Source organism: Chrysemys picta, chromosome 9 (genome assembly GCF_011386835.1).
Source record: "Chrysemys picta bellii isolate R12L10 chromosome 9, ASM1138683v2, whole genome shotgun sequence".
Classification (NCBI taxonomy): Eukaryota; Metazoa; Chordata; order Testudines; family Emydidae; genus Chrysemys; species Chrysemys picta.
The window spans coordinates 79,346,539-79,357,281 of record NC_088799.1 but is presented as its reverse complement, the minus strand read 5'-3'; the positions used below and the strand labels follow the sequence as shown (position 1 = coordinate 79,357,281).

Genomic DNA, 10,743 nt, shown 5'->3' with positions numbered 1-10,743 from the left:
ATTGAAAACAGGGAGGAGGACTCTGCCAGCTTCTTCCTGCAGCCCTTTTGTAAAGTGTGATAACTAATTAAGTAAAAACTAGTCAAATGGCATGTGACAAATTTTGGTTTTATCATTGTATCCAAATCATTCAAGAACCTCTCCTGTCAGTTGAAAATTGAATCAGTATTTGTAAGAATTTGTTTAATAGTTTGAATGAGTAATTTCCAGTATGCAGTTATTTGGGAATTGTTGCATGTGATTATATGCTGCATATAATGTCTGATTAAGCACATGGTATTGTCTCTGCTCCCTGACTGGATAAATCGTTAATAAAACAAAGGCAAAAGATTTATACGATCTGAGGACAAACATGAGAATAGCAAATTGTCGGCTTTCAGCGTGAATTTGCAAAGTCGCGGGAGTCATGAACATTTTCCCAGCAGCCATCCAAATGTTCACAAACATCAAAGCATTTGATCCCACCAATAGCAGGAAATCAGTTTGAGCTGTTTATTCATGAGTATGCCCAAATCTGTTTTTTCACTATTCAGCCAGTGCTAGTAACAACAATGGAGCTGGTTGGAAAATGTTTGTTTTTTCCACAAAAGATTTCAACCAAAAATAAACAAACAAAGTTTGTATTTAAATTTTCTATTGAAAGTTTGTTTTGTTGGGAAAAAACAACATTTTTTGGCTTTTGACCAAAAAGTTGTTTTTCAGCTGAAAAAACTTTTAGGTGAAAATTTCCATGAAAAACAGACTGACTCTCTCGCACATGTACATGCGCGTGCGCACACACACATACACACACACACACACACACACACACACTTTAGCTGAAAACCCAATTCTCCATCAAAAAGAGTTTTGTTGGAAATATTTCGATCAGCCCTAGTAACAAGTACTTGCCAGAGACACACTCCAGGGCACCTGTTCACAAACATTTTAATTAGCAATAACAATCCTGTCATCTACAAAATAGTTGCTTCCACGCCTTGCAGATGCAAATTAGTAAACATTCTGTTCAGTTCCTCTTTTTCTCCTGGAGGCGGCACCAAAATATTCTTCTTAGAAGCCTCTGCAGCAGGGGATCAACACCTCTAATATGTAGCTCTTGCCTCCATGACACCTGATTCTTGTCAGTGCCATCTTGACGGTCATTGAGCTTCAGTAATTGTGGTAACTGGAGTCATGCAAACAGCCTTAGGGAAGAGGAAACATAAATAGAAATAAACTTGGATATTCTGCTCCAGTTTGACCTGTTCTGCTGAGCGCTCAACTCCAGTCCCCAACTCCTTCCATACAAATGAGAGAAGGAAAAGCTAAATATCGCAAATTAATTTTCACTTCTCCCCTCTTTTGCTATTACACAACAACCACCTCACTACATCAGTCTATCTAGGCATCATCAGGCCGGAGCTATGTCAAGAGACGAACTACATGGATCATTATTCTGTTCCATTAGGACAATTTCTATGCCAATGCCATTTCTCCTGATTATTTTCTTTAATAGCCCTGGAGATCCCAGCTCAGTTATCGTTCAAATTAGTCCCAGACCCTTTAAGTCTTTCTCCTCACTCCCAGAAGGGGACAAGGCCTAGGCATTTCAGTGCCCCTAATACTCGCCAAAATGGGTGAAAGAGGCTCCAGCAGACAAGCCGGAATGGGCGAGGGCTGATCATGTCAAAACATTTCAGAATAATAGTCATAAAGCACAGCCAGGCTTCAAAACAAGTTCAAACAGAGCTGCCAAGCTCTGGTCACCTCATAAACTACAGATAACACCAGAAAGGCTTCACTAAAGCAGGTTTGATCTTCCTCCCTTCCTGTATCTCTTTCATAAACATCTTTGGGGGTCAGAGAAGGAGAATCTTGATGAACTCTGAAAACTAACATCCTATGGATCCTGGAAAATGCCAACCAGGATCCCACAGTTAAATTTTTTGCCTCCATGGCCAAACTTAGTATTTTCTGTCAGCTCTGCAAAATATTTTGCCAGCTTGGTACCCACATGTTTGTTTTTACTGACTCCTGTCCTACTATTCCTACAAAAATACCTTTAAACACACTCAATCCCCCCTGCCCACATGCCGTATATTAATAGGAATGAATAACTCCTACTTTTTAATTTTACAGGCTAATTGCAAACCAAGAATGCCCCCATTTTCAGTGCCTGGTGCAGTTGGGTTTTTATAGAAAATGGTCCGTTGTTCTGGTTTTTGCAAATCTCAGCAGACTTGCCACCTAAAAGGGCAGTTGGCTAGCTTTGCTGGTGACATTGATAGCAGGCTGAGTGAGCACTTATGCATGTTGGGGATTACCCCAGGTCAGTCATATAATGTTACCACCACTGCCTCCATGAAGCTTCCTAGTGAGCCCCTCTCTCAAGCTCAGCCCGCCTATACACACAGTCAGAGATTCTGGGCACTGTTGTGAGTGGTGAGCTTACTGGCAGCATGGTGCACAAACAGCCACTGACCCAGACTGAGCACTAGCATACACAGTTCTGCTCTCATGCATCACAGGTGAGCACTGGATTGTGGCAGGGCAGTGGGGGTAGATGGAATCTGAGGAGGAAGAGGAGAGAAAGAAAAGACTGATAAGTGTAGCAGAGAGAGGGAGAACAAGCAAAGGTGATGTGAAAAATAAGGCACAGAAAGGTAAAGGCCAAACCTGAATATATAAAGTTGGGTTCCTAAATTCATATTTAATCTCCAAAATGAATCTCCAAAGTGATTTTTCAGAGGTTCTGAGCAATTCTCTCTGAAGTCATTGTGAGCCAGAGGTGCTCAGCATCTGTCTATTTTGTTTCTTCCGACACTACTCTGCTCCTCATCTGTAGTGGATTTGTCCCCTTTTTGTGCCCTGCTGTCAGTCTGCTGAGTGGCAGCTGGGCCTGTGCCTGGAAATTTCTTCTTACACACAGCTGCGTCGTAATACAAATGCAATTAGAGTAATTGACCCCAACTCTCAGTAGACATTTAGAGTAGAAAGAAAATCTGCCTACTCCTTATCTCTGCAGGACCGTCCCCACAGCACCCTCTGCCCTCACAGACAACAGCCACAACAACTTTCTTCTCTCCCTTATTTATTATTTCCCACTAGGCTTAGAATGGTTGTCTCACCCTGCTGCAATTCCTCACACATACATACACAGGAACACTGCTCCTCCTTGTTTTCCTGTCCCTGGGCAGGTCCCAGCACTGATAATGTTAAGGTTAAAAAACAATGGAAGGCAGAAATACCAGCAGCTGGAGGTCCATACAGAAGGCCAGGACAAGGGTAGCCTGGTGAAGCTTCTTGATGCTGCTATAGACAACATCTTAAAGCCAGCAAGGGCAGTTCCATTCCCACAAGGAGTGCCTTCCATGGCTATTGATCAGGCTGCATCACAATACAGTCTTCTCAAAAATTCAGCAATCCATGGAAAGTGCATGCCACGAGCTCCAGCATCAAGCCCTACCGATCTCACCATTTAAAAATTGATAGGGGATCAACATGCCTTTAAAGTAGATATTCCCAGTGCACTAGAAGACAGTTCATCCCTGTGTCTATATCCAGGGACCAAAGAGAAACCAAGGTGACCTTATACCATTCCTATCTTCAAACTACCCGAGGCCAGTTCAGCCCTGGTGCAGGTTAGAGCAGCCTCAATGCTTCCCTAACTTGATCCTGCCTGCCAACAGCCCCTCTGGGCCATTCCAGCTGCTAGGAATAGCAAGGCATAGAAATACCCCAACCCATGCCGCCTTTCTCCCATAAATGTACTCTGCTACATCCACTACATTGGGGGAAATTCCCTAGTGGGGTCTCAAGGCTATCAGAGCTAACATAAAGCATCCATGGGGCAACTATGAATCTGGCCTCTTGGGCCCACACTGAACATCTCAATTCCATGTTCAACCCTACTCTAGAGGAGGAGGATTTAGGCTTGAACTCAGTTCCAACCTACACGGCTTAGCCCATCTGACCTACACATATTGTGCTTCTCAGTGACAGACGTTTTATGGAGCAACCTTGGGAATCTGTTGATCTTTGAGGAAGCCTGGAAAGACAAGGGAGAAGAAGCACACCTGCTTTCCGTTATCTATGGAATGTGGTAGCTGCAACTTTTCAGGGGGAATAGTGAGGGAATGAGTGTGGGAGAAGGAAACAGAGACATTTGAAAACAACAGGGATCTGCAACAACTGACTGTGTTTAGTCTCATCATCATTCAGACACACAGAGCAACATTCGCTAATTTAACAGAAAACATTCACAAATTAAAAACAAAAAACTACATTAATAAACATCTCAGGCATTGCAGTCAGGCAGGCACATATCAGAGGAAGCAGCATGGTTTACATGGCCATTGAGAGCTTAGCATCTGCTAAACTCAGAATAGTCTTTAACCTGATAGGAACCCTAGTAGGCTGGGAGCTAAAATGAAGCTAGGTGACTTTCCAGGTCCTTTTATATGTAATAGGAATTCCCATAATCCCTTCTGGTTTTAAAGAGGCAGCGCAAACAAATTACAAATTACCATGCAATCAGGTTTATATCCTTGTTACTATCCCTCCTGTGCTTAGTTAACATATATCCTCAGCAACCACAGAAAGAATTACTCAAGGGAAGCAAATGTTTTTAAACTCACAAATAAACAAAATGGTCTCCTTCATTTCCACTCTGTCAGTACTGGGTGCTGTTATGTCCTGGGTCATTTCTGATTTCCCTGCCTATTCTGTTCTAGTGCAGCCTTGCTGTAACAGCTCGATCTCACAACAATGTTTACTCACCCACTCAGTGCTCGTGGTCACTAATCCTAGCCAAGCCAATGCTCTTGCACTAGGTAAAAGAAGCCCTTGCCCTGTTGAGTGGAAGACCTGGGTGCAGTAGCAAAACCTATTGGAAACATGAATACTAATACTGGATATTAATAAATAATAGAATTGTTATTCATGCTTTGTATTTCTATAGCACCTTTTTTGCAGTAAGGGTCTCAAAGCACTTTAGAAAATTGATTGACTATTTCCTATAACCGCACTGTGAGGCAGGTAAGAATCATTATTCCCATTTTACAGATGGGGAAACCAACGCAAAGCAATTTGTTCAAGTTAATACAGAAGGTCAGTAGCAGCACCAGGAACAGAACCTAGAGCCCTTGACTCATAATACCACAATGTAACCACTGGATCTTCTCCCTCTTCTATTTCAAATAGAAGCCTCAAGGCAGAAAATCAGACTAACCTCTCAGAGCCCAGATACCCCTCAAAACAACTTGTGTTTGAATTCCTACGTGGCCAGTGGAAATCGAATCACATACCACACAAACTAGAGCGGGTAAAAGACTATGCTCACCCACAGGCAATAGAGCATTTAAAACTATCGGCAGGGCGGGGAAACCCCAAAGCAAGCAGAAAGCACGTGTGGAGTGCTGCTGTGCTGTGGGAAAGTATGTAAGCAAGTGTAGAAAAAACAACAAAAGGTATGAATCAATGTGTGCAATAGGAACAAAGAGAGGCAGGGCCGCTCCCACTCATCTCTGTGTGACTACAGCAAGGCAAAGGGCAAGATCAAAAGCCAAACCAGTAGGCAGCCTACACCTTCAGGAGTTCTTCCAGGTGCCAAGTCTGCTGCTCTGGCACATCACAAGCTAAAAGAAGCGAACCTGCTCCCTCCCTCACAACACCTAGGATCTAAGGGCCTTAAATGTATCAAATGCCAATACAAGCGTTACCTAATTAGGTAAAAGGCTCATCAGTTCCCTGCTGCTGAAATCTTGGGCTGGGGTGATTATGCAACAGGCATAGTTCCTTCCTTTTGAAATGGGGATATTTATAAGAGCAAGGGGAGTGTTGGGTTTTTAATTTTAAAATAAAGGTCACACTGGAACTAGTGATGGATTGACAGCCCTAAAGAGTGAATGGGGACAACCCTGATTGGAGAGACCAATTCCCTGGCTCAGGTGCTTGGCTGGCTGGTTGCTGCTCACATGCTCAGGGTCTAACGTTTGTTTGGTTTTTGCCTTTGTCTGCAGGTGTGGGTTCAGGTCATTTGCCAGGATTATTAATCATTTCCCTGCCATTGAGGGGACATCAAGCACTCATGCACCTCAGTCCATCCTATTATCTGCCTGTGGCATCACATAATTGTCTAGCCTCCTGTGGGCTGTAACGCTTTGGTCTAATTTTGATTATTGGGTTTCGTGTGTGGTTGCTGGATGGTGTTGGTGGCCTGTGGTATATAGGGGGTCAGACTAGATGATCTGGTGGTCCCGTCTGACCTTAAACTATGAGAAGAACTCAGAGTCCAGGTCCATTCAGTCCTTGGCCTCCCTACTGAGGTTAGCAACAAGGGGTCTAGTTAGTGCCAGTTGTGCTGATGATACCTGTCCACTAGGAATTACACTGAGACCCTTGATTAATTTAACACAGCTCACCAAGCGGCCATTGAGATGGATCTTTTCACCTTCTTCCATTCTAGCTTAGGTTGCTTAGAATCCAGAAGATGTTACTATCTCCCCTGGCCCATCCCAGTCACCCGAGCCATCCTGTTATCATGGGTTTATAGAAAATAGATCCTGTCAAACTAACTTGTAATCTCATCGAAAGAAGATATCAAGTTTGGTAATAGTGTTTCAATAATATACTTTGAGTTCTGTAAAGTGTTTGACTTGGCATCGCATGATATTTTGATTAAAAAACTAGAACGATATAAAATTAACATGGCACACATTAAATGATTAAAAGCTGGCTAACTGATAAGTCTCAACAATGATTCTTCCTTTCAAACTTACATTTTGAGCAGGAGTGTTTCCAGTCGGGTCCTGCAGGGATTGGCTCTTGGCCCTATGCTATTTAACATTTTTATTAATGACCTGGAAGAAACCTAAAATAATCACTGATAAAGTTTGCAGATGACACAAAAATTGGGGAAGTGGTAAATAATGAAGAAGACATGTCACTGATTTAGAGCAATCAGGATCACTTGGTAAACTGGGCACAATCAAATGATGTGTATTTTACTATGGCTAAATGTAAGCATATACATCTGGGAACAAAGAATGTGGGCCAGGAATCAGCAACCTTCGGCACGCAGCCCATCAGGGTAATCCGCTGGTGGGCCATGAGACAGTTTGTTTACATTGACTGTCCGCAGACACGGCCCCCCGCAGCTCCCAGTGGCCACGGTTTGCCATTCCTGGCCAATGGGAGCTGCGGGAAGCAGCAGCCAGCACGTCCCTGCGGCCTGCACTGCTTCCTGCAGCTCCCATTGGCCGGGAACGGCGAACTGCGGCCACTGGGAGCTGCGGGAGGCCATGCCTGCAGACAGTCAATGTAAGCGAACTGTCTCACAGCCCACCAGCGGATTACCCTGATGGGCTGCATGCCAAAGGTTGCCGACCCCTGATGTAGGCCATACTTACAGGATGGCGGAACTCTATCCTAGGAAGCAGTGACTTTGAAAAAGATTTGGGGGTTGTGGTGAATAATCAGCTGAACCCGGGCTTCTAGTGTGATACTGTGGCCAAAAGGGCTAATGGAGTCCTAAGGTGCATAAACAGAGAACTCTCAATTAGGAGTAAAGAGGTTATGTTACCTCTGTATTTGGTGCTGGTGCAATCACTGCTGGACTACTCTGTCCAGTTCTGGTACTCACAATTCAAAAAGGATGTTGATAAATTGGATAGTGTTCAGAGAAGAGCCACAAGAATGATGAGAGGATTAGAAATATCCCTTATAGTGGTAGACTCAAGGAACTCACTCTATTTAGCTTAACAGAGAGAAGATTAAGGGGTGACTTGATTACAGTCTATAAGTATCTACATGGGGAACAAATATTAAATAATGGGCTTTTCAATCTAGCAGAGACTAGTCTAACATGATACAATGGGTGGAAGTTGAAACCAGACAAATTCAGACTGGAAATATGAAGTAAATTGTTAATGGTCAGAATAATTAACCATTGGAACAATTTACCTAGGATCATGGTGGATTTTCTGCTACTGACAATATTTAAATCAAGATGGATGTTTTTCTAATAGATCTGCTCTAGGAATTATTTTGGGGAAGTTCTCTGGCCTGTGTTATACAGGAGGTCAGACTACATGATCACAATGGTCCCTTCTGGCCTTGGAATCTATGAAAACTCTGATGTGGGTCCAACAGGAGATTAAAGAAATGGAGGGTCAGATCCTCAGTTGGTGCAAATCAGCACTGCTGCATTGACTTCATTGCAACTATACCAATTTATATCAGCTGAGGATCTGGCCCACTGAGTTACATGAAATCTTCTATTTCCAAGAGACACAGCAACTCAGTGGTTCCATGAACTCTCAGAACATGGCACTGAGGCACATGGAGTGAGCAGCTATACATTCCAGATGCTGTAAAAGGGGATTCCTTGCAATGCATATTATTACTGGGGATAATATGCATGATATTGGCTGGGCACCAAGGGGTTAATTAACAAAGCTGGTTGCTCCACATATTAGAGAGAGCTAGAAGTGAGTTGGGAAATCATCTTTTTGGCGTTAACAACCTGCCTTTGCAAATTGGATTCTGTTCTTGTCTGTCCCAAAGAGGGTCATGGGGGGTAAGGGGGTTGATGCTTTTGTGGAATCTCTTCTCCATATCCGCAAAGGCTGTATCTGTATAAGCAACCCAGACTACCATCCCCACTTGGTCCAGAGAGATCCATCTGTCACTGTCACACCAAGACCCTATTCTGGGCCATGAGCCACACTTCCACTCCTTCTGTCATTCATCATGGCCAATTAGCAGGGCACACATGGTCTCTGGGCTCAGAGACTCTGCTGGCAGCAGGAGCTGTGACAGAACACATGTGGTCAGATGCTAAGAGAGAAAGAAAAAGCAAAGTTAAGAAAAAGGAAAGAAAAATCATTATTTTAGACACTATTATCCCTGAAAAATGTCCCTTAGCCAGTCAGATTGCTGAAAGTTAATAGCAGGGGCGTCATTTTAAAAAAATTCTGAGGGGGCAAAGTTGTGTCAGCATACAGAACATTATATGTTATATTATATTATCCTCCAAAGTTTTGGGGAGAGGGGGACAAAAAGTGAAAGACGTAATTGAGTATATATATCTCTGAAAAATCTGGGTGGGCAAACCAAGGTCTGGGGGCAGCTGCCTCCCCTTGTCCCATAGCAAATGATACCCCTAATTAACAGTCATTATTCCCTGAGATTACTGCAAAAATACAAATGCCAACATTGTCAAACCTGGGTCGTAGGCACTCAATAAGTCACTTGATTTTCAGAGGTGTGGAGCACCCACAGCTCCCCTTGATGTCAGTTGTGGGTGCTTAGGCCTTTGGAAAACCAGACCATTTAGCTAAGTGCTTAATGTGGATTTAGATGCATAACTTTAGGCACCCAATTTTAACAATTTTGGGCAAAGTAACCAATAACAAAATAGATGTAATGCAATTCAGCTGCCCTACCCAGCCAGCTGGCTGAATTGATTTCCCACTCCACCCATAATGGGTGAGGCTAGGGATTGGCTAACTAAAGACTAGTTCAACTGACATTGGCCAGTCCAGATTTAAATTTTTTATTAAAGCTAATGTTTAAAATCAAATGTACACAAGTTAAGAAGGAAGGTACTGTACATCTGGGGTCACGCTTAAGTTAAGAGAGGTTATAAGTATCGGTTACAAGGTTCACAAGATACATACATAGCACATAACCGGCATAGACCCAGATTGGGGTGCAGGAGTTTTTAAAGCGTCAGTGAATAAGTGATCTTGGGTAAGCCACCCACAGAATGTATTTGGAGTCTAAGTCAGTGTTGTTATAGCGAATAGGTACATGGGTGGGGTGCGTCCCTTGGTTTGTCCAGGGAGGAAGTAGGTTATTTCCCTGACCAGTGATCTTGTTTACTCGTCCTAGTACTGAAGGTGTCCTGTGATGTGTTCCGTGTAAATGTCTCTGGACCACCTGATAGTGTCAGACACCAAGAGCTGTCTCATGAGCCGGGCGTAGTGCTGACCAACTCCACACGCTCTCAGTACCGACTCGTTGTGGGGGTCCCATGCACCCAAGGCTCCCATGACCAGGGCGTGTATCTGGACCTCGTAGCCCGGGGCTCTTAGGGTGTTGGCCAGCGGGGTGTATTTCAACACCTTCCGAGCTCGGGCCTCGTGGAAGGCCGGGGACCAATTTTCAACTGGCACCATGATGTACACCTTCTTTTCCTCGTCAGTCATGACAATGTCAGGGTGCAGTTGGCTGTCCGTTCCAGGGATAGTGGAGTCGACGGTGATCTTTCCCAGGCACAGCGAGATGGCTTTCACCAGCTGGTTCTGGATGGTGTTGTGGTGGTGCTGCCAGACTCCGGAGTGGTGCTTACAACCACACAGGACGTGGGGCAGGGTCCCATTGGGGTAGCTGCACTTCCTGCAGCGCTTGTCCCGGTTTCCATGGCGGACGGCTCCGTTGAAGGGAACGCAGTTGAGCCGGGCCCGGTGGATGAACTGCCAGTCAGCGAACCTGGTGAAGCTGCCCCCAGGAAGGAAGTGGTTGCTGGCATCCCACTTGCTGGTCACCTCAAACACCTTGCCCTGGTCCGGTTTCCGCTTGAGATTCTCAGCATAGTGGCAGCGGATGGTGTCTTTCAGGGTCCTTTCCAGCATCGTTCTGGCAGTCGAGGTGATGATGGTGTGGTCCAATGTCTTTATGCGCGGCACAAGTACTCCCAGCTCCCGGCGCTCCTCGCACCACTTCCAGTGGCAGCCGATCCTCTTTCCTAGACGTCTAGAG

The 10,743-nt window shown here is 44.5% G+C and overlaps 1 long non-coding RNA gene across 1 annotated transcript; it reads right to left on the bottom strand.

Moving 5' to 3' along the window:
* Positions 1 to 206: 206 nt before the first annotated feature.
* Positions 207 to 5,321, bottom strand: LOC135973592 (uncharacterized). Its single transcript, XR_010590497.1, has 3 exons — positions 5,210 to 5,321; positions 4,759 to 4,864; positions 207 to 1,184 (listed from the first exon to the last, which is right to left on the bottom strand). It is a non-coding gene; the product is annotated as an uncharacterized LOC135973592 (long non-coding RNA).
* Between the last annotated feature and the right edge of the window lie 5,422 nt (positions 5,322 to 10,743).